A 24,822-nucleotide genomic window follows, 5' to 3' on the forward strand; every position below is an offset into this window, starting at 1 on the left:
ATGTTCCCAGAGCATTATCCCGGGCCTCTGGATTACTAGTCCGGTGACATTGCCACTATACCACCGCCGCCCCTACACTCTACAGTCAAGAATGAACATGATTCAGGAACATGCATCTTGTGTGTGCTGGATGCTGGGGTGCAGTAGTGAATGAGAACTTTGTTAGAAAGGCAACTGCTTTGAAGAGTGACTTGCTTGGTATGCATGGGAAGCTTATCAGAACTGTAAGCCGGGTGGGGGATGGTATACACTAGAATTAATATTTGATACACAGCATTACTGTAAGGTTCTGGTGGAGTCTTTATCCTGCCAATTATGAGGTCAAAAATGTATCTGCACCTCTACAGCCAACATAGGGAGGTGGTGTCATAGTGGTAATGTTACTGGACTAGTAACACCCAAGGCTCAGGCTAGTGGTCTGGGGTGGAGGGCATATGTTCAAATCCCACTACAGCAGCTGGTGGAACTTAAATTCAGTTAATAAGTCTGGAATATGAAGTTAGCCTCAGTAATGGTGACCATGAATCGATTGCCATAAAAACACATCTGGCACAATAGCAGCAGTGTGTACCATCTACAAGATGCACTGCAGGAATTCACCAAGGTTCCTTCAACAGCACCTTCCAAACTCTCAGCCACAACCACCTAGAAGGACAAGGGCAGCAGATAGATGGGATCACCACCACGTGGAAGTTCCCCTCCAAGTCACTCACCATCCTGACTTAGAAATATATCACCGTTCCTTCACTGTCACTGGGTCAAAATCCTGGAACTCCCTCCCTAACAGCACTGTGGATGTACCTACACCACATGGGCTGCAGCAGTTCAAGAAGGCAGCTCACCACCACCTCCTCAAGGGCAACAATGGATGGGCAATAAGGGCTGGCCCAGCCAGCAAAGCGTATATCCTGTGAAAGAATTTTTTAAATCTAGTGCCCTTTAGGGAAGGAAACCTGACGTCCTTACCTGGTCATGGGCGGTGCATGCAAAGAACTCTCTTCAAATGTTTGGGGGATACAGTCCATATCAGTTGGCATACGGAAGAAATCCAGAGTTACCTTTGGTGTTGTCAGATGCTCCCCCTGCTCTAGAAGGGACTAGCATTAGCTCCACCTTTTCTACTCACCTGAACACTTTGCATGTGGGCAGAAAAGCTTTCATTAAAGCTGAGATTTTGGAGATAATTCGGCAGGCCCTATGGCACTGCATAAGACCATCATAGATGCAGTTTAGACAAGGAGACATGGTATATTATAAAAGGGAAGGTCAGAAAGAGTGGAATGGACCTGGCAAAGTAATAGGGAGTGATGGGAAAGTAGTAATTGTGCAACACGGCAATCAAACTGTCAGGGTACATTCTTCACGGTTAATTGGTACTGGCTATACCTTTACAGGCTCTGAACAGGACGTAGAACTCGAGGAGACACCATGCACTTCACATACACACACATTGGGTAGTTATAAGGAGCAGACGACGGCAGATACAGGGTTGATTGACTATGAACAAAGTATTACTGAGCTACAGGACAATGCTATTCGTCCAAAAAGGCTACTACCCAAATTAGGAACAAAGATAACTTACATGCCTGAAGGGAGCAGTGTGTGGAGGGATGCCACCATCATAGGGAGAGCAGGAAAGGCCACTGGTAAATACAAACGTTGGCTAAATATGCAGGATGAAGGGCAGGAGACAAGACCTATTGATTGGCAAACCGAGGTAAAGATGTGGAAACCCATAAAGCGCAGTATGAGTTCTGACAGCGGACTAGAAAGTGGTTGTGACCCTAGAAAAAAAATCATGGACTTGCGAACGGAGTTCTACTCGCATGGGAGAAAGATCACATAGTAGCATTCCAGAAAGGGAGAGGAATGTGAGTTGAGGCCATAGCTTAACAAGAATGAGGACTAGAGAGCAAGCTAGGAATTTCAATAGGAGTAGAAGTCCTTTTGACCAAGAGATTCTAGTAGTTGCTAATAAATTGGAAAGTAAGCTGATAAAGGAAGCCAAACGGAAAGAGTTAGAAAGTTGGAAGGAATTTGGGATATATTCTGAAAGCAGAGCAAGTTAGGAGTGACACTGAATCAACAATCTTATCTAGAAAATGTTAATCATATCTCAATAACTCGTGGTAGATCCTCACAAAAAGAGGATCCTACTACCAAGGAAGAAACGGAACAGTTGAGAAGCTTGATTGGGCAGTTGAACTGGTTGTGCACTCAGACTAGGCCTGACGTAGTTATGATGTGTTGAAGCTGAGTACCATGATGAAACATGCTACAGCTGAGCAAGTTCTGAGAGCAAATAAAACACTTAAAAAATTAAATTCTGAGAGGTGTGTGCTCATGTTTCCAGCCTTGGGTGATCCAGAAGATATGAGGTTGGTCATTTTTAGCTATGCTTCACATGCCAATCTTCCAGATGGGTACTCTAGCACAGCAGAGTTTATCATATTCTTGGTGGGAAAGAATGATAAATGTTGCCCGCTGGCTTGGGAGGCCAAGAAAATAAGAAGTGTAGTGAAAAGCACCTTAGCTGCTGAAATGCTAGCCTTGGTAGAAGCATTAGATATGGGGGTTTACTTATCCAATATAATGACAAAAATATTATATAGGGGGCAATGTGGGAAAAGTTTGCCCATAGAATGTTGTGTTGATAACTGGCCTCTTTGGGATAATGTTCATTCCACGAAAAATGTCAGTGAAAAAAGGCTAAGAATAGACCTAGCCAGCATAAAAAAATGTTAGAGAGAAGGGAGATCTCTAAGATAAAATGGGTTGACACAAATCACCAACTATCAGACTGTTTTATGAAAAGAAGTGTCTGCTCTAAGAAATTATTAAATGTATTGGAAGAGGGGCGTCTTATTTTATAATGATGCAATGAAAAAAAAATTTTTTTTGTCTTATAATTGTTTATATATATTTGATAAAGGAAATAAGAGAACTATAGATGTGGAAATACATGACATTATTTCCTTCTGTTTGTTTAAAAAAAAGTTCTTTAAGTGTTTTCCGAAGTTTTAATTTAAAAAGGAAAGAGGGGAATCTGCCAATGGGCAGAACCTTCTGGCTGGCATGCGGGTGGTGGAGTCCATACGCCAGCGCTTAAAATGTCGCGCGCTGATGTCGCGTGAGACTCCCGACATCAGCGCGTAGCATCACTATATTTCGGTCGGGGGGCTCGCTATGCAGCGGGACACGCGCCCGCCATTAATTAAAGGCCTCGTTAAGGCCTTTAACTTGCCAATCATCGACGATTTTGAGGGGACCGTGCGAACTTCAGCTCGGCGCATGGGCCCAATAGGCAGGCGGGTAGGAGATTTTTTTACAAACCTCATCCAGTGGCGGGATGAGGTTTGATTGCGGTTTTAAAAACGTTTAATAAAATTTTTGTTCATTTCATTAACATATCGCATCTCGTGTGACATTTTCACATGAGGGGGACATGTTAATGAATTTTTTATTGTCCTATTTTTTATTTTTGCCAGCCTTTCAGAGTTCTCCCTGAGGCAGCACTTTGCGCATAGCACTCCCCATCGGTCGGCCTGCCCACTTAAAATGGCAGCGGGGCCCGTTTCGGCGGCAGCAATCGGCTGCCTGCCCGCCGCCGAGCTGGTGGGGCCCGCCCGCCCATCAAGAGCAAAATTCTGTCCAGTGTATAAATAATCGCACTGCCTGGCAATCACCTTGTTAAAGACAATTGCTAGTTAAACAGGTGATGGGCATTGATTACCCCATCTAAACAGAATAAAAAGTTACAGCTGGAACAGTTGGTGTAGTAGCACTGAGCTTGAAAATAAACCAGATTGAACCAAAAGACCAGCCTGGATTAATTCTTCCATCACAACCTCTTATTGTGAGTAACACTCTTCTCATTGAAGTCTCACTCTTTATACCCTGCTCCCCTCACTGTATTCTTGCTCTATACACACTGCTCTCCTCACTGAATTATCTCTATTTATACCCTGTCCTGCTAAGTGATTTATTGCTCTTTACCCTGCTGATTCACTGAAGTCTTTCTCTTTATACCCTGTTCTGCTCACTGAAGTCTCACCCTTTATACCTTGCTCTCATCACTGAAGTCTCACTTTTTATACCCCGCTCTCCTCACTGTCATAACCTATAATTTTAAGTATTATGCTTAAGATGCAACTCTAAATTCAGGAATCAGACCACCAGTTCTTGAAGCTTTATATTAAACTAAATGAAACATTTTATTAATTTACACAGGTTAAAATATATATACACATGGCTACAAATTACTACTGTCATAACTTTTAACAAATTCTCAAACTAATTTCCATTAAGGCAACAGCAATCCATAGACTTAACCAGACACCGGGCAAAGCATTTTCACCTTACGAATTCAAAATGAGGTTCTTTTCACTTTGGTTCCTGTACAAACAGCTTGCCTCTGCCCTGCATGCACAAAACTGCTGAAGTTATACCTAACGCCGCTCATTGAGTGTAAACTCTCATTGTATCACCAGCCTCTTTGAACTCCACCTTTTAACAATAAAACCTCTTTCATAGTACCAATTTCATTAGTAATATAAACATATTGCTTGGTATATCTGCTAGCTAGGTAGTAGTTTTCACCCCACTTCAATGCTCTATTCAAAAAATGTAAATGCAGGCTATCTCTCTTATATATCAAAACTAGTACACATCAAAGCACCCAGAGTAGCTGGCTTTAATCCAATTAAGACACACCCACAGACTAAACCTCTATTTTAAAATAAAAATATTTTCCAATAATATTATATACATTAAAAGCTTCATGGCACTCTTTATACCCAGCTCTCTTGCTGAAGTCTCACTCTTTATACCCTGGTCTCCTCAGTGAGGTCCCTCTCTTTATAGCCCACCCTCCTCACTGAAATCTCAATCTTTATAAAAGCAAAAAACTGCGGATGCTAGAAATCCAAAACAACAGAAGAGTCATACGGACTCGAAATGTTGACTGTGTTCCTCTCCACGGATGCTGCTGGACCTGCTGGGTTTTTCCAGGTATTTGTTCTCAATCTTTATGCCCTAGTTTCCTCATTGAATTCTCGCTCTTTATAACCCACTCTCCGCAGTGAATTCTCACTCGTTCTCGCCTGCTCTTCTCACTGAGGTCTTGCTCTTTATGCCCCATTCTCCTCACTGAAGACTCACTCTTTATACCCCGCTCTCCTCACTGAAATATCGTTCTTGATAGCCTGTTCTCCTTACTGAATTCTCACTCTTCACAATCAGCTCTCCTCACTGAAGTCTCACTCTTTATACCGCGCTCTCCTCCCTGAAGCCTCGCTCTTTATTCCCCGCTCTCCTCCCTGAAGTATTTCTGTTTATACCTACTACCCGTGCTGAAGCCTCATTCTTTAAACCCCACTCTCCTCACTGAATTCTCATTCGTTGTACCCTGCTCTGCTCACTGAAATCTCAATCTTTATACCCCACTCTACTCACAGAAGTCTCACTGTTTATTACCCGCTCTCCTCACTGAAGTCTTGCTCTTTATACCCTGCTGTCTCACTGAAATCATTCTCTTTATACTCCACTCTCCTCGCGCAAGTCTCGCTCTTTTCACCCTTGTCTCCTCACTAGCGTCACGCTGTTCATACCCCGCTCTCCTCACTGACTTTTTCTCTTTGAAGCCTGCTCTCTCACTGAAGTCTCACTCTTTATACCCCACACTCCTCACTGAAGTCTCACTCTTTATAGCCCCCAATAAAGTCAGCATAGTGATACCACAGGGAAATCGTGTTTGACAAATCTATTAGAGTTTTTTGAGAATATAACTAATAAGATAGATAAAGCGAAACCAGTTGTTCCAAAATGCATTTGATAATGTCCCACAGAAAAGGTTAATACACAAGAAAAGGGCTCCTGAAGTTGCGGGTAATATATTAGCATTGATAGACAATTGTTTTTTTAAATTCTTTCATGGGATGTGGGCGTCGCTGGGAAAGCAGCATTTGTTGCCCATCCCTAATTGCCCTTGAACTGAACATTTCAGAGGGCAGTTAAGAGTCAACCACATCACTGTGGTCACATGTTGGCCAGACCAGGTAAGGATGACAGATTTCCTTCCCGAAAGGACATTATGTGAACCAGGTGGGTTTTTACAACAATCAATGATAGTTTCATGGCACCATTGCTGAGACTAGCTCTATATTCCAGATTTATTAATTGAACTCATGTCCCCCAAGTATTAGCCTGGCCTCTGAATTACTAGTTCAGTTACATGACCACTATGCCCCCATCTCCCCCGGCTAATGGACAGGAAACAGAAAGTAGGGATAAAGTGGGCATTTTCAAGTTGGCAGGCTGTGACTACTGGAGTGCTGCAAGAATCAGTACTGGGATCATAGCTATTTACAGTCAAGACAAAGAAACTGACAGTAATGTTTCCTATGTTACAATCACATGAGGTGGGATGAAATGACTCCCCTATTCTCCCTCTCCAAGTGTGACCATAACAGGGTTTTTTTGTGAATTTAGGATATGCTTTGCCAATGCTGCAGGAATCCCATTATTAATGCTTTCAGATTGTAAAGAATTGTCAGATAGGTCATCTTAGGTTAAACAAAGAATAGGGTAAGTTTAGTGAAACGATTTTCCGAATTGAAAAAAAAGACTAGGTAAATCACAACCACCATTCATACATCACACACTCTCGCCTGGGCCCACACTTACACCAGTGCGGATAGTAGAATAAGAGGGTAGGCTTAAGGATTTTTTACAGCTCATGAAAAAGATTAAACAAAGGAGCATACGGTTAACTGCTCTTTGTCTGGTCTTGATGCGGTGATTCTATGTTACAGCCATTTTGTCTTTCTGGGTCTAGTTGTAAGGAGCAGATTTCCACGTTTTATTCCCAAAAGATCTTGGTTTGCAGTAGATTTCTCAGGATGGTTACTTTGCAAATCCGGGCACAATGCTTCTGAGCTATTCACAATCTATATCAATGATTTGGATGAGAGAACCAAATGTAATATTTCCAAGTTTGCTGACGACACGAAGCTTGGTGAGAATGTGAGTGGCGAGGAGGATGGTAAGAGGCTTCAAGATGATTTAGACACGTTGAGTGAATGGGCATATACATGGCAGATGCAGTATAACATGATAAGTGTGTGAAGTTACCCATGGTAGGAAAAACATAATGGCAGAGTACTATTTGAATGGTGATAGATTGGGAAATGTTGATGTACAAAGGGACCTGGGTGTCCTTGTACACCAATCACTGAAAGCAAGCATACAGGTGCAGCAAGCAGTTAAGAGGGCAAATGGAATGTTGGTCTTCATTGCAAGAGGGTTTGAGTACAGGAGTAAGGATGTCTGACTGCAGCTGTACAGGGCCTTGGTGAGACCATACCTCAGGGAGATCGGTTTGACATGTGTAAATTTAAATAAATTTAAATTTAAATAAAGGGAAATAAAAACTTTTAAAACATGTCCCCTCATGTGACACTGTCACATGAGCTGGGACATGTGAAAGAATGATTTTTAAAATTTTTATTGACTTTTAAAACATTTCATGAAACCTCATCCCACCCCCCTCACCCTCCCAGATGAGGTTTCACGAAAAATGTGGAGGCCACCTGGGCTCTTTGCCTGCCCGCCAACCTTAAGATTGGACGGGCAGCTCAGCTAATTGAATTAATTACTATTTAAATGGCCTTAATAGGCCCTTTTGATAGTTCAGCGGGCGCGCAGCTGAGTCGGCTGCGCATCCACCAAACTGAAAATCTAAATGACGCGTGGTGACATCAGGATGCCTGCCTGACATCACCGTGCATCATTTTACGTGTTGGCGAGCAGGCCCCCCCCCCCCACTCACCAACCAGACAGATGGAGTATAATGTGGGGAAGTGTGAGGTTATTCACTTTGGTCATAAGAATGAAAAAGCAGAATATTGATTAAAAAGGGGTGGAACTTGTAAATGTTGACATTCAGAGGAACTTAGGTGTACTCGTACAAGGAACAGAAAATTAGCATGCAGGTACAGAAGCAATGGATGCCTTGTGGTGCAGTGGGTAATGTTTCTGGGTTCGCAACCCACCCCAGAGCTTGATGGCCATGGAAGATGCATTCATAATGCAGCCAAACAGGTTGAGTATCAACCTGCAAATCCTTCCAACACATGCCAATGGCAGGCAGTGAGAGTGGGAGAGATTCCTGGTCAACCATGTGATAGAAAGAAAGTTGGAGCCTCTGCCATCACTATCCATAACTCTAGACTACAACAAGCATGGAAGAGTTGTTATTACCACAGCCGGTGTTAATTGCTGCACACACCAAATCCCAGAAGGAAACTTGGCTTATGGGCCATAACCTTTTTTTTGTATTCTGAAAACGAGAAGAAGACGTACTGATCTCAGCAGTAAGAGGTCCTATAACACTTTTAGGATTTTTAAAATTAAAAATAAAAGTTTTATTAACAAAAGAAAACTTAAGCATACAAGATTACAGTTAAGGTTAGTCTTACCAAACATTCACCAAAAAGACTGGACTTGGTCAGGCCCACAAATAACACCTTCAGGCAACTCTCCCTTATAGATGCTAACTAAAAACAAAATTCAGTAATATTACACAAGGCAAACTTGTAGCTTCAATAAAGGCAGGCTACATAACCTCTAGCCTCTTCCACTCTGCAGTGGAATCCACTTCAATAAAACTGCTCGTTGCAGACCAAGACTTTTCTGGCTTGACTGGATGGTTAATTCAAGCTGCAATCTTTCCCAGCCCAGAGCTCCAGCTACAGATCAACAGCTCAAACAGCTGTAGTCATCTTCCTATCCTAAGCTCTCCACAGTAACTCTAAAATAGCTTTTCCCCTTTCAATTCAGGTTCCATTGTTCTCACACCTCCTTGAAACTCAAATCTTTCCAAAAAAAATCTTTTATGTCTCTATCTTGTTTTTGCTTTTGGGTCAATAAAATATAATATCCCCACTGCTATTTACATGTGGAACTCCTGCAAGATGCAGAACATGTTTCTTTTTACCTCTGACTCCCCCTTTGATATTCAAACAAACTCAACTTATCTAAAAATGCAAATGTTAGATCTAACCCATTTACTTGTACCTCCAACTTAACACCTTTATCCTTTTCATGTTTCAAACTCCCCAGACAACCTGACTCCTATCAATCTCTTGCCCAGCTTAATTAAATCACATACGGACAGGCATGTGCACGCACACGAACACACATAGACACCCAGCCTTCTTTACAGAATAAGACAATATTCCCCAAAAATATATTTTTTTCAATAACATCTATTCTCAGAGTGCATGTTGCCACAGCAACTCTGACTCCCTGCTTGAACTATAACACACCACCACAACAATCAATTGGGAAGGCTAATGAAATATTGGCCTTTATCGCAAGGGGATTGGAATAGAAGAATAAGGAAGTCTTGCTACAATTATACAGATGTGGGACCACATCTGGAACAGTGTGCTTAGTTTGGTCTCCATAATTAAGGAAGTTGGTTCACTAAAGGTTCACTAGATTGGTTCCTGGAATGGGAGGGCTGTCTATGATAAGAGACTGAGTAAATTGGGCCTATTTCCTTTAGAGTTTAGAAGAATGAGAGGTGATCTCATTGATACATAAAAGATTCTGAAAGAGCTTGATAGGATAGACACTGAGGGGTTGTTTCCACAGGCTGGGGCATCTAGAACGTGGGGGCACAGTCTCAGGTTAAGGGGTCGATCATTTAGGATAGAGATGAGCAGAAATTGCTTCACTCATAGGGTGTGAATCTTTGGAAATCTCTACCCCAGAGGGTTGTGGAAGCTCCATTGTTGAATACATTTAAGGCTGGGTTAGACAGATTTTTGGTCTCTCGGGGACTCAAGGGATGTTCATAACCCAGGTGTCTGATCCAAATTATTAGGTTAGTTGCCCTCCCCTGCACCCTCTCCAATCCTTGAATGTCTTTTTCAGAAGTTAGTGATCAGAATTGTGTCTTGCACTCCAGGTGGGCCTTAGCTATAATGTACAGATTCAGAGGTACTTCGAGATGTGTCATGGGGCGGAATTTTCCGTGCCCGCTGGTGCCGGGCGTGTTCGGCGGCGTGATTGGCCAATATGGCGAGAAGGTCAAAAATCTGTTTCACAATGTCATGAAACTAGTTTGAAATCGTCCACTCAACCCATCGATGGCGGGTCATGTTCCCCACCATCGGATGTCGGGAACCTCATTGTAATACATCTGCCTATTATTACAAGGCCAGCATACTGGAATCATCCACTGCTGGATCGTCAGCACATCGACGTGTTTCACAACAGCATATATAAGGCGTGCACTTGGCGAGCTGCACTTTGAGGGGAACTTGGAGGTGAGTGCACAGTAACGTGTACAGCGCTCATGAGGGTCGTCTGTTGGATTTCATGGTTGAGGCGACTTGGGGAGGGGGCAAGTGTTGCCCTGCGGTTGAAGGTAGTGCACAAGGGGGGGGAAGGAAAACAGCCATGCATTAAAGAAACCTTGTATAAAGTGACCATTCCTCTGCAGATGAGACAGTTTAGATGCAGCCACATTGACATGCGTGGAGTTGGGCCTCTAGCTTATCTGCCCACTCAAGTGACACAGAGGCATGTAAATGCTACCAAATGCTCCAGAGCTTTTCATCCCTCAGGCAAAGACTGTAAACTAATGAACATTTTAGTGGACTCCAGAACAATTGGATGACTGGGCACATTGTACAATCTCCTTGCTAAAGCTGGCCATGGAGTAGTCACTGGTGGAGGTGCTCACAGACCCTTGCAATGTCATCATCCCAGTTTGGACCAGTCTCCCCCATGGTTCAAGCCAGCAGTGCAGCCTTTCAGTGTGGGTTGGGAGAATGCCCGCACCTGAGCTGAGACCACAGCATGCAGTTCCGTGGGCAAAGCCGGCAGGTGGAGTGGGGCTGAGTTGGGAGCGGTCTTGGGCAGCCATGCAGCACACTAAACTCTGGCTATCCAAGTGGTGGTCAGCACTCTCCGGGATGTGTTAAAGGGCCTTCACACTTAACCAGTACAGGTTCTTAATACACCCATGCTAACCCATGCGTCTCTGTCTTTCATCCTGCAGGAGGAGTACATCAGGATCATGGAGCCTGGTGAACTAGCTGTATGCCTCGTGGCGTACAGAGAGCGAGGATGATAGAGAAGAGAGCGACAGAGGCACCTGGCTGCACAGAGGGAGGAGCAGCACCCTCAGGAAGAAGGGGCGGCTGGGGCTCCCGCACACGCCACCAAAGAGCCACAGCAAGCTGTCGCTGGTTGGTGCATAGCTAGACCCAGAGTTTATAGATGCCACCTTTCATTCCTGCAGATGACCAAGAACCAGTGTTACCAAAGACTTTGCATGTCAAGGGAACTGGTCAGTCACATCTGCCAGCTGCTGCAGGATTTGGCGCCAGGGGGACATGGAGGGCATCCATTGCCATTGGCCATGAGAGTGACCAGAGTGCTCAATTTTTACGCCAGTTGCTCCCTTCAGGTTACCACAGGTGACCTCTGTGGGATATCACAATCCGCCACCCACAAATGCATCCATGAGGTCACGGATGCCACCTTTGGGAGGGCACACAATTTTGTGCATTTCACCCGGGACCAGGAGAGACAGGATTCAAGAGAGATTGGATTTGCCTAGATCTCGGGTTTCCCACGGGTGCAGGGAACGACTCCCATAACCTCAGTCGGTCACAGATCCTTGAAGTCTTCCAGGGTTCACAGAAGCTGCAGGGATGGCTCCTCGGGGACAAGGGCTACCCAGAGAGGCCGTGGCTGATGACACCCGTGTGGCAGCCTCAGACTGCAGCAGAGCGACACTATAATGAGGCTCATGCAGCAGCTCGCAACTTGGTGGAGCAGACCGTCAGAATGCTGAAGATGAGGCTTCAGTGCCTGGACTGGTCTGGTGGAGACCTGCAATACAGTCCACAGAGGGTATTACACATCATCTTTCCCTGCTGCGCCCTTTACAACCTGGCACTGCAAAGAGGAGAGGAGCTGGCTGAGGAGGAGATGGAGGAGCTAGAGGAGGACATCGGCAGGAATGGCAGGTGAGGAGGTCCTCGAAGGCAGCGATGATGGGGATGAGGCCCTTGCACTGGCTAGACGAGGCAGGAGCGCTGAGGGGTACCTAATAGCTGCTAGATTTGTGGAGGGTGATGACATGCAGTGAAGAGACCCCATTGATCCTCACATCGCATCGATGAACATTTGACTCCAGCCTGGCTTATGGCAGCACACATACCCTCTGTGATAATGCTCCTGTCATGGAGATGCAGTGGAGGCCCTAATAGTCACTCGATTGCAGGAGGGTGATGATGACATGCAGTGAGGACACTCATAAATCTTCACATAGCCTATGAGAATGTCTGACTCCTGTCTGGCTGAGGGCAGCTTGCTTGTGCTCTGTGATCATGGTCATATCATAGAGACACAGCCATGAAACTTTAGAAGCATCTTTGTCCGCCTTCAGGACCTGAGCCCTCCAGGAGCACAGTGTCACTGATCACTGATGCTGAAGAGATGGGGGCCAGCACCACCTTAAAGGTGCTGAGAGCACACAGAGAGAATGACGGAACTATGTGACGCCTGCCCACTACATTCTGGCAGCAATGACAAGCACCATCGAGGTGCAGGCATCAGTAATGTGTCCTGGGAGTGTGAGGCTGGACCATCACTTTGCTCTGAAGGCTGCACAAAGCAGAGAGAGAGGCCCTGGACTGAGACACCTGCCTTTATCTTGTGCAGAAAGGTTTCACATCTGAGTGGCAAGAACACTGCTCATCAGAACAAGGAGCCATAGGCAGGGAGACATTCTTGGGAGTTTATTTACAATAGTGAACATTATGTACAAGTGATTAACACCCGTGCAACTACATCTTCTTAATTTATCCCTTATTTTGTTAAATTAGTTTAATTGTTTTAACTCCAAAAGAGTTACATCTTCTTAACCATTTTGTTAATTTGGTTTATTTGGTTGGCTTTAAAAGAGCTACATCTTCTTAATCTTCCTAACCCTGCAGCTATACCTTGGAGCTCCCCGGACAGCCGCAGCAGAGGTGGAGACAGCCTCCCGACTGCTAAGCCCTGTCTGTGATGACCTTGGCGGGCGTCCTCTGGAGGGCCGAGACTTGGAGGGCCCTGGCCTGGTTTTGGGGTCCTGCTGTGTGGCAGTGGAACCCTCCTCAGCCTGAAAAGCTGGAGCTGCGGAGGTCACAGGAAGAGGGATTTGGTTGGGCCAGACACTCCCAGAGTCACCTAGGTGGATGACCCTGGGGTGTGCACCTGCTGATTCTCCTCCCTATGGGTGTCCAAGGGCCCCTGGCTGACTCTGAGAGGAAGGGGTAGCTGGAGTGAGATCGAGCTGCCCCGCACCCCTCTTGCGTACACACTGTTGGAAGCCAACTATGGCATTAGCGATGGAGTTAAGCCCGCGCAGGAGTGCAGGGGTGATGTCCTGGACAAAGGTCTCCATGGCGGCCACCATCCTGGCAGTGTTGACCTCGGAGCGTTGCAATGCCGGGGCTATCACCTCAGCCTGAAGACAGCCGGACTCCTCCATCGTGCCTTGCAATCTGAGGAGTGCAGTGAACATCCCTTCCTGATGTTCCCTTGCTTACTTTTGCGGACTCAGCAATGTTCTGGCCTCCAGCAGTCCTCCGAATCCTGGGGACCTAGGGAGTCCCTGCCTCCGCCTGCTGTGGATCAGAAAGTGTGATGTGCTCATCAGATTTTGATCCCGAGGCTACTCTAAAGCTAGGTCCCACTGAGGTGTGTGTCTCTGCGCTGGTGGAGGGTGTAGGTGAGCGCTGTGATGGGACTTCAAGGAGGGTGCCTTCAGATTCCTATTCAGAGGTTTCTTCGGGGTTTGAATGGAGGCTCTGGGTCATGGACTCTGTTGACTGTTTGGCAGATGTGCCTGTGAAAGCAAGGGGAGATAATTAGTGACAGAGGACATATCACTCACGGCATGGTTATCTGATGGATGTTGCACTGCTGGATCCTCATTTAGTAGAGCACCACCGACCTCACCGTCAGCACAGGAACGGCCTCCGGAGGTGACAATCTTCGCCGGCCAGCAGTCTGATTTTCTCTTCAAACTCCATGAGGACCTTGATTTCAGACATTGCTCCTCCAGTCTGCTATGTCTCCGTCTTGTTGTGTGCCAGCTTGTCCTGCATGAATAGAGATGGGGAAAGTATTTTTCCTTAGTTCTGTTGAAGAGTCATGCGGACTCGAAACATTAACTGTGCTCCTCTCCACAGATGCTGCCAGACCTGCTGAGTTTTTCCAGGTATTTTTGTTTTTGTTTCAGATGATAAGTATGCCTGGCCTGTGTGGGTGGTGAGTGGTCCCATGGACGGGATGAGGACAGTGATGGTGTATGTGTGAAAGAATCAATGGTGATGTCCCTTGAACTGGCAGTGAGTGAGGGCCCTGTGGATTTGTAATGAGTTTGTGAGTGTGTGATCTGAGAGTGATGAGAAGAGTGACTTACCCTGGCAGAACAAAGGAGATCATTCATCCTTTTGCAGCACTGGGTGTTGTCCTCTTTTGCAGGGCATTGGCACTGACCACCGCTGCCACCGCCTCCCAAGCTGGATTAGTGATGTTGCTGCGTATCCTGCGTCCAGAACAGGGGTAGAGGACATCACGGTGAGCCTCCACTGCATCTAAAAGGCACTCGAGGAATGCGCCATTGAACCTGCAATCTTTTTGCCTTTCAGGGCCATGTCTTCCATGCAGTACTCCTGGGCTGGGAGCACTGAGAGTGTGCGCATGGCTGCACTTTAAATATGTGGTGCCCAGTGTGATGAAGCAGTGAGGTGTTAGGATGGCGGGTGAATGAGAGCCCGCCCGCCATCGAAACAGCCAACATTCCCGGGAATGTATGATTAATGTGGCAGGATTGGGATGACATGCCGTGAGAAGCCGCCATTCAGGCCAGTGGGTAAAACGTTGTTTTTCCCACCAACTACCTCACTTAGTGCAAATCTGGGATGATTCCACCCATGATAACAGAAAATTCAAGTGTCACCTGTGTAGAGAGAAATGGGCTTAATGTTTCATTTTGATGACACATCGTCAGAATGGGAAAAAGTTAAAAATGTGACAAGTTTTAAGTAAATACAGAGGCAGGGGGAGGGGAGGAATAAACTAATGATAGATTCTGTAATAAATTGAAAGACAGGAGACTTTAAGTGACAAAAGGATGATGGTGCAAGGCAAAATGGGGTTGGAATGAGTCAAGAGCAAAAGATGGATTTAGAGGTGTGGTAAACTGCTACCGCAGACCCATTACCAGCACCTACCAATCAATGATCTGAAATTGTTGACCTCAGTGTTGATTCTGGAAGGTTGTTAAAATGCCTAATTAACAGATGAGGTACTGTTCCTCAAACTTACATTGAACTCCATTGAATAGTGTAAGAGACTGAGGGCAGAGAAGTCAGAGTAGGAATGGGGAGAGATTTAAAATGACAGGTGATCAGAGGCATGGGGTCACATTGGGGACTGAATAGGGGTATCCCACAAAACAGTCACCCAATCTGTTCAGTCTAACAATACGGAGGAAACTGCATCGTTACCAGTGACTACAGTATACTAAACTGAAAGAAGTGCAAGTAGATCACTGTTTCACCTGGAGGCAGTATTTGGGGCCCTGGATAATAGGAAGGGATGAAGTGAAAGAGCAGGTGTCGCATTTCCTATTCATGCACAGGGAGATACTGGAGGATGTGGAAGGGATGAAGGCAAAATACTGCGGATGCTGGAAATCTGAAACAAAAACAAAAAGTGTGAGAAAAACTCAGCAGGTCTGACAGCATCTGTGGAGAGAAAGACAGAATTAATGTTTTGAGTCCGTATGACTCTTCTCCAGAGCTGGCTCTGAAGAAGAGTGATGTGGAAGGAGTGTTGGGGGTGAGTGAGGAGTGAGCCAGGCTGCCATGGAGGGAATGATCCTTATTCAAACCCTGAAAGGGGAAGGGAGGGGTGGGGAAAATGTATTTGGTGGTGACATCACACTGGAGGTGACAGAAATGGTCGTGGACGATCTGTTGAGTGTAGAGGCTAGTGGGGTGGAAGAGGAACCCGATCATGATTCTGAGAGGAGGGAAAGGAGAGAGCAGAAATGTGGGGAATGGGTTGGACATGGTCAAGAGTCCTGTTGAGCATAACGGAGAGGGATTCTCGACTTGGGGAAAAGGAAGATATGTCAGAAATGCTGATATGGAAAGTGGATCATGCTCTGTGCATCTAACTCTATATCCCAAGATTCTATTTGCTCTATGCTGCCACCATACACTGTGCTAATGATTTTGGCATTTAACCACCAGTACCTCAATATCCCTCTCGTGAGCATGTTCTGTGCAATAATGCTATTTATTTTCTATCCTTTCTTAATCTCACAACTTTATTTTCATCTGCATTAAATTACCTCTGCCACTTGTCAATCCAGTTCTCAAATCCTTGAGACCTATTTGATAAGTATGTTCCCAGTAGTTTGTGACTCTCCCAGTTAGGTATTATCTGTAAACTTGCAGTTCTTATACCTGCTCCCACTTCACTCAGCCTTCATCAACTGTTATTTTTAACAAATCTCCCATTCTTAAAAGTTATTTAACTTCTATTTCAGAGGAAGGTGATGACATGTCAATCCAGTTCACTGAAGCCATTTCCTCAGGGGAACTTATATTCAGTGACAGCAGAGAAGAAGTGCTTTCACTCTCAGACCTGACCAACAGAGTTGAAGAATCAACCAACGCAACCTTCTCTTGGATGAAGCCATCAGATCCCAAAAGAGAAGAAGGAGCGCAAACAACCTTCCAAAAAATCCCATCACCTCCTACTAGCAGAAACAAGGAGTTGTTACCAATTGCATTCCCCAGCATCCCACCACCACCACCACAGACAACAAGAAGAAAGGGCCTATCAGCAGAGTCCTCATCCCTTAGCATTGAATCGGGGCCTACACGACCACCCACACCACAGCAACAGTCTAACAACGGAGACCAGGAATCACTGCAAACATTCATTCAAACAATCGCACTATCAGAGTCTACCAGCAGAAAGGAGGAATCATCTGATCAACTACCACAGTCAATCAGGATAAAGCAAGAATTCTCAGCATCCTTTCACACATTGCCAACTCTGCAACTCACCACCACAACAGCGGAATTTCTCTCTCAAATCGTTCATCCACCACAACCCAACAGTGAAGGGAAAAGCACATTTCCAGCCTCATTTTACACTATTTTACCACCACAACTAACCATTACAGAGGATGAATCAATACCAACATTGTTCTGTACTGTCCCACCTCCACTCACCCCCAATACTGAGCATGAATTATCTCCATCAAACTTACCAGCTATTGTATTTTCACAACCAACGAACGTAAAAGGGAAATTATCCCAACATACATTCCAAAAAGATTCACCGGGAAATCACAATAGTAGATCAGCGATATTATCCCCTATAATGCATGACCTTAGGCTACCAGCAGAGTTCACCAGCAGAGAAAAGGAATCACTCCAAACCATCCCATCAGAGCCCCCCAAACAACAGGAATCACTCCAAACCAACCCATCAGAGCCTCCCAGAGAACAGGAATCACTCCAAACCACCCCATCCGAGCCCCCAAGAGAACAGGAATCACTCCAAACTATCCCATCAGAGCCCCCCAGAGAACAGGAATCACTCCAAACCATCCCATCAGAGCCCCCCAGAGAACAGGAATCACTCCAAACCATCCCATCAGAGCCCCCCAGAGAACAGGAATCACTCCAAACCATCCCATCAGAGCCCCCCAGAGAACAGGAATCATTCCAAACCACCCCATCCGAGCCCCCCAGAGAACAGGAATCACTCCAAACCACCCCATCCGAGCCCCCCAGAGAAAAGGAATCATTCCAAACCACCCCATCCGAGCCCCCCAGAGAACAGGAATCATTCCAAACAACCCCATCAGAGTCCCAAAGAGAACAGGAATCACTCCAAACCATCCCATCAGAGACCCAAAGAGAACAGGAATCACTCCAAACCATCCCATCAGAGACCCAAAGAGAACAGGAATCACTCCAAACCACCCCATCAGAGTCCCAAAGAGAACAGGAATCACTCCAAACCACCCCATCAGAGTCCCAAAGAGAACAGGAATCACTCCAAACCACCCCATCAGAGACCCAAAGAGAACAGGAATCACTCCAAACCACCCCATCAGAGTCCCAAAGAGAACAGGAATCACTCCAAACCACCCCATCAGAGACCCAAAGAGAACAGGAATCACTCCAAACCACCCCATCAGAGCCCCAAAGAGAACAGGAATCACTCCAAACCACCCCATCAGAGACCCAAAGAGAACAGGAATCACTCCAAACCACCCCATCAGAGCCCCAAAGAGAACAGGAATCACTCCAAACCACCCCATCAGAGACCCCCAGAGAACAGGAATTACTCCAAACCACCCCATCCGAGCCCCGAAGAGAACAGGAATCACTTCAAACCACCCCATCAGAGCCCCCCAGTGAACAGGAATCACTCCAAACCATCCCAACAGAGCCCCCCAGAGAACAGGAATCACTCCAAACCACCCCATCCGAGCCCCCAAGAGAACAGGAATCACTTCAAACCATCCCAACAGAGCCTCCAAGCAGAGAGCTGGGATTATCCCTAGAATCATTGCAAACTAATCAACCAACACAGAAAGTCACCCCGGTGGATCTGTTGTATTCACCATTACAAAGTAACATTCTACCATCAGAATCTGCGAATAAATTGGAGGAATGCTCTGCAAAGGCCCAACACATGAACAGCAGATCAGAGGAGTTAACATCAGTAACCCTGTTCAACATAGCAGAACCTCCAGCAGAGGGAAGGTCCCCACAGGGAGTTCGGAGAGATCTCTATCATTGGAAAGGCGAGGAAGAGGAGAGAGAAACTTTTGAGCAATTTCAAACTATCCATAAAGGTGAAAGGGAGCTGGTAAAGATTTGTGTTGAGCAGGTCACTCCAATACTGACCAGTCTGGCAGAGTCTGCTAATAAAATGGCTGAGACTTTTGCAGTTTTGAGTGAACACCAAGCAAGCATTGCTTCGAGCCTACAAGCACTCACCAAAAGCCAGACGCTGAGGCCCTAAGCACATTACAGATTGGTCAGGAAAGAAACTCCTCCGAGAAACTGCAATATAAATGAGGCAATGACCTGCCTCCAGCACATCACTCAAAATAAAGCTACTTCAAAAACTGAACTGCTCAGAATAGAATTTTGAGGGAAATCGAATTGCTGCATTAAATTCCACACAGTGCAACATACAACCTTTAGACAAGTCATGAGGAAAGATAATTATAGTTACTGTGCCATAACAAGGAATAAAATGCACTTGAATAAAAATCCCAGGAACAGCAGTCTTATAATTGAGACCTTCATAATGAGAGGCTTCATGCAATAAACTGAGTTATTACACAGAACTTTACTACACAGAACTACACATTAGGGTCAGGTTTGTCAGGAGGGGACATCAGAACAGATTGAGGTCATTCAGCCCCTCAAACCTCTTCTGCCATTCAATCAGAGCACGGCTGCTCTGCATCTCAGCTCCATTTACCCACCTTTGCTCTATTTCCCTTGATGCCATTACCGCACAAAAAAAATTACTGATCCTAGCTTTCAAAGCTCCAAATGATCCCCAGCATCCACAGGCTTTTGGGGAAACAATTTCAGACTACGCTTAATGTGATAAAAGGCTTCCCGATTTTACTTTTGAACAGCCTGGCTTTAATTTTAAGGCTGTGCTCCCTTGTTCTGGACTCTCCCACCAGGGAAAACCTTTCCTCTGTTTTAATTGAATTCCTTTATCATTTTAAACACCCTGATTAGATCACCCACAGCCTATTAAACTCAATGGAATACAGGACTGGCTGTTGGAAAACAGCAACTGAATGCTTTCAGCTCTGAAGAGCTGTTGAGAAGTTGTAAGAGAAAATAAGTCAGTTACATGCGCAATGAGTCTGGACTTGCTGCGCGCCCCCATCAGATGCTGGAGTTTAGAATAGTAAGAGGCAACTTAATTGAAACATATAAGATCCTGAGGAGTCTTGACAGGGTGGATGTGGAGAGGGTATTTCCTCTTGTATGAGAATCTAGAATTAAGGGTCACTGTTTAAAAATAAGGGGCCGCCTATTTAAAAGGGAGGTGAGGAGAAATTTTTTCACTCAGAGGGTCGTGAGTGTTTGGAACTCTCTTCCTGAAAAGGTGGTGGAAGCAGAGTCTTTGAATATTTTTAAGGCAGAGGTGGATAGATTCTTGGTAAGCAAGGGGGTGATAGGTTATCGGTGGTAGGTGGGATGCAGATTTGAGGTAACTATCAGATCAGCCATGGTCTTATTAAATGGTGGAGGAAGCTCAAGGGGCCAAATGGCCTATTCCTGCTCCTTGTTCGTATGTTCTGAATAGAAGAGGGTTATAGGCAGCCTCTATAGGAGTCCTTGAAAATGGCCACCCTTCTTATGCAGACCAGAAAGTGAGGCAAGAGAGCTAGGCATGTCCAATCCTGTGTCATTATCACGGGCCTCAAAACATTAACTCTGTTTTTCTCCCCACAGAAGCTGTTAGACCTGCTGAGTTTTTCCAGCATTTTCTGTTTTTGTTTCAGATTTCCAGCATCCGCAGTATTTTGCTTTTATCTTAGGTTGATTACCAACCTGCAAATCCTTCCAGCACATGCCAATGGCAAGCTGTAAGAGTGGGAGAGATTCCTGGTCAGCCACGTGATGGAAAGAAAGTTGGAGCCTCTGCCACAGCAACTGCTACAATCAGACCATATACTTCCATCATTTCCTCACGGGAATGTGCTAGAGCCAAGGTCAGATAGAGAGCTTTCACCATTGCACTTATTGGAATTTATCACATGCCTCACATGAACGAAGGGAGAAAAGCAGACAACCTTCACATGGTCTGTCCCTGACACTTCGCTTCCCTTCCTTGATTTCTCTGTCTTCATTTCTGGTGAGAGACTGTCTATCAATATTCATTACAAGCCCACCGACTCCCACAGCTACCTCAACTACACTTCTTCACATCCTGCTTCCTGTAAGGACTCCATCCCATTCTCCCAGTTTCCCCATCTCTGTTGCACCTGTTCCAATGATGCTACCTTCCATGACATGCCTTCCTTTTTCCTGAGCCAAAGTTTTCCCCCCACTGTGGTTGACAGAATTCTCAACCGTGTACAACCCATTTCATGCACCTCTGCCCTCACCCTTCCCCACCCTCCCTGAGCCACAACGTGGTTCCCCTTGTCCTCACTTTTCACCCCACCAGCCCCTGTATACAAAGGATCATCCTCCACCATTTCCACCAACTCCAGCATGATGCCACCACCAAACACATCTTCCCCTCAACCCACTGTCAGCATTCCGTAGGGGCTGTTCCCTCCAGGACATCCTGGTCCACTCCTCCATCATCTCCAATACCTCATCCTCTTCCCACGGCACCTTCCCATGCAATCACAGAAGGTGCAAGGTGCAGCACCTACCCTTTTACCTCCTCCCCCCTCACCGTCCAAAGGCCCAAACACTCTTTTCAGGTGAAGCAGTGCTCCACTTGCTCCTCCTTCAATTTGGTCTACTGCATTCGCTGCTTCCAATGCAGTCTGCCCTACAGTGGGGAGACTAAACACAGGCTAGGTAACCACTTTGTGGAACACCTTTGGTCTGTCCACAAGCATGGCCCAGACCTTCCTGTCACTTGCCATTTTAATTCACCATCCTGCTCTCATGCTTCTGTCTTTGGCCTGCTGAAATGTTCCAGTGAAGCCCAATGCAAATTGGAGGAACAGCAACTCATCTTCCGATTAGACATATTACAGCCTTCCGGACTTAACATTGAGTTCAACAACTTCAGACCTTGAGCTCTGTCCACCCTTTTGATTTTGATTTTCCCATCTATCTTCCCTTCGTGTTCCCTGCCCAAGTGCCAGTCCGTATCATGTTGTCATGTTTTGCTTTCAGAAAACACTGACCCTTGTCCTGCTATTAGCACATTCTTCTATCTTGTGATCAGACAGGGGGTTGACCTTTATGCTGCTATTAATAATTGTTTTAGTCTTTAATTCTATCATTACCAGTCCCTTTTTGTGTCCATGATATCTTTGTTAATTAATCTCTCCTGAGCTCCCACCTATCCCTGACTTTCTATTCTGCTCCACCTGCTAAAACACCTCTCTTCAACAGTTTAAAATCCATCACATTTCTACCTCTCTTCGGCTCTAAAGAAGTCATATGGACTCGAAACGTGAACTCTGTTTCTCTCTCCACAAATGTTGCCAGACCCACTGATTTTTTTCCAGCACTTTCTGTTTTTATTTCAGTAAAGCAGACAATGTAGGTCAGTGAGCAGAAGGGTAATGGGTGAACAAGACCTGGTATGTGTTAGGAAATGAGTAGCATAAGTTTATGAAGGGTGAAAGTTGAGATGCGTCAAAGGTATTGATGAGATAGAACTGCATGTCATCAGTATAGATGTGAAAATTGAGGTTGTATGATTCAAAATTGCAACATGTGGATGAAAAATAGTAGGCGGCCAAGAACGAATTCTTGAACGACTACAGAGGAGAGGTGCAAAAGCAAGAAGAGAAGTAATTTCAGGTGACACACAGACAGCGATCAGATAGATAAGTTTGGAACCAGGTAAAAGCGGTCTCATCGAGCTGGACAACAGTGGAGAGATGGAGGAGGATGGTGCGGTCAACCGTGTCAAAGGTTGCACACTAAGAAAGACAAGGAGGGTTAGTTTACCATAATCCCAGTCTTATAGGATGTCATTTGTGACTTTCCTTTAATAAAAGCTATTTCAGTTCTGTGCCAGGGTTTGGAGAAACACCACACATGGGGTGGAATTTATGCCCCCACTGGCGGGATTTTCCGGTCCCGCTGAAGTCAATGGATTTTTGAATGGTTCGCCACATTTTACAGCCCCACCCCCACAGTGACGGGGCCATAAACCTCTGCCCATGGAGTTCTGAGGAAAATGGGCAAAGATTTTGGGGAGGTGACAGCATGTTCAAACTTTGGAGATGAATGGGTCATTTGGAGTTGGGGTGACAGTTTGCAAGGACAGACGTCAAGGGTTGGTTTCTGAGGAGAGGTTTATGACAGCAGATTGAAAGGAGAGAGAGCAGTAACAATGTCAGCTAACACAGGAGCCAGGGAGCAAGGCTGGGTGGTCAACTGTTTAGTGGGAATAGGGTAGAAGGAGCAGGAGCAGGTCTCAAGGATAAGACGAGCTCAGCAATAGGAAAGAAACTATAGACTGATGCAAGTTCAGGGCTAGAGCAAAGGGTTACCTGAGAAGATGTTTGGTCCAGTGGTGAGTGAAAGGAATGACAGAAGCAGCTGATGAAATGGTCTCAATCTTAGTGACATAGAAGTTCATGAGCCTCATGTTGGAGGCAAGGCTAGGGAGGATAGAGGGGTGGGAGAGCTCATATGGGGGGAGGGCAGGAAGACAATGAACTCATAGGAGGAAGGACAAGGTGAGTCGAGATGGAGGTTGACATCACAGGTGATCATAAGCCATTCGAAGCAAAGGTTGCAGGGGTGTGTGGGAGAAAGTAGTGAGGATATCTCAAGAGAAATTTTACACATTTCCTTATCTGGCTCAGTGTCAAATTTTGTTTGTTAATGCAACCATAAAGCATCTTGAGATGTTTTAATTCATTAAGGGTGCTATATAAATGTAAGTTGTTGCAGAAAATGAGGACTTTAAGGTAGAGGTGAAAGGGTTGGAATAAGACTTAGAAGCTTCCCATGTCTAATGACACTTGAGGCAGACAAAAAATGTGTTTCAGTCCACTTCCGTAGCATGTTTGTCCTGGAACAGGTCACCAGTCTATCTCCGGAGGCTAGAGTTTGAGGAGCTCCACTCCACATTAAGCATGGCTAACCAGAAGACTCTTCCGCTCTTACCAGCTGCCATAGGCATATTGGAAGGATTTGCAGGTTGATAATCAACCTGTTGGACTGCGTTATGAACACACCTTCTTTGCCCATCAAGTTCTGGAGTGGGACTCCAATCCAGAGCTTCTGGCTCAGAGGCAGGGATGTTACTCACTGTGCCACAGGACTTCCTCAATGCTGAAACATGGTGAAGTGCAAAAAGGAAAAAAAAATGCCAGAGGAATATAGTGGGGTGTGAATAAGGTGTGATTTGTGGCAGTTTGGGTGGGACAGGTGGTGGAAGATTTAGCATGACAGCCTTTAGGAAGGGAGAAAGTGTCAGCACCTATGGGCCACCTTTATATCAAGGCCATTAGGTTGCAATCATTCACAATAAAGTTCTGGATGAAGAGGACATTGTTCACACATTCTGGAGGGTGATGCAGAGTGGAGCAAGATTATTGATCCCCTGGCAGAGTTTTAAAAGGTCAATGGGAGGGATAAGTGGGACGGGATGGAGGCTGCCAAGATTAGCACAATGGCTGGGAAGCTCAATGAAGGAATAGGATGAGGTATTTGGAGCTGTTCTTCATAAGGAAGAAGTGAGCCCCTCAGTTGGCTTTTTGCATATTGATGGGGAGAGGTGGAGTGGCACAGAACAAAGCTGCGGCCACATCCAAGGAGTCAGCAGGGCTCAGCACAGGCAAATAGAAAAGTCAAGGAATCATTGAGTGGGGTACACCACAGAAGAAGGCCATTTGACACATTGGACGGATTCATCTAGTCCCACTGGCATTGGGCATCATGGAGGGCAGGGGACGGACAATATGGTGAGAAGACCAAAAATCGATTTCACGTTGTGAAACAAGTTTGCAACCGTCTGCTC

Source organism: Cetorhinus maximus, chromosome 20, assembly GCF_964194155.1.
Source record: "Cetorhinus maximus chromosome 20, sCetMax3.hap1.1, whole genome shotgun sequence".
In the NCBI taxonomy this organism is placed as follows: Eukaryota; Metazoa; Chordata; class Chondrichthyes; order Lamniformes; family Cetorhinidae; genus Cetorhinus; species Cetorhinus maximus.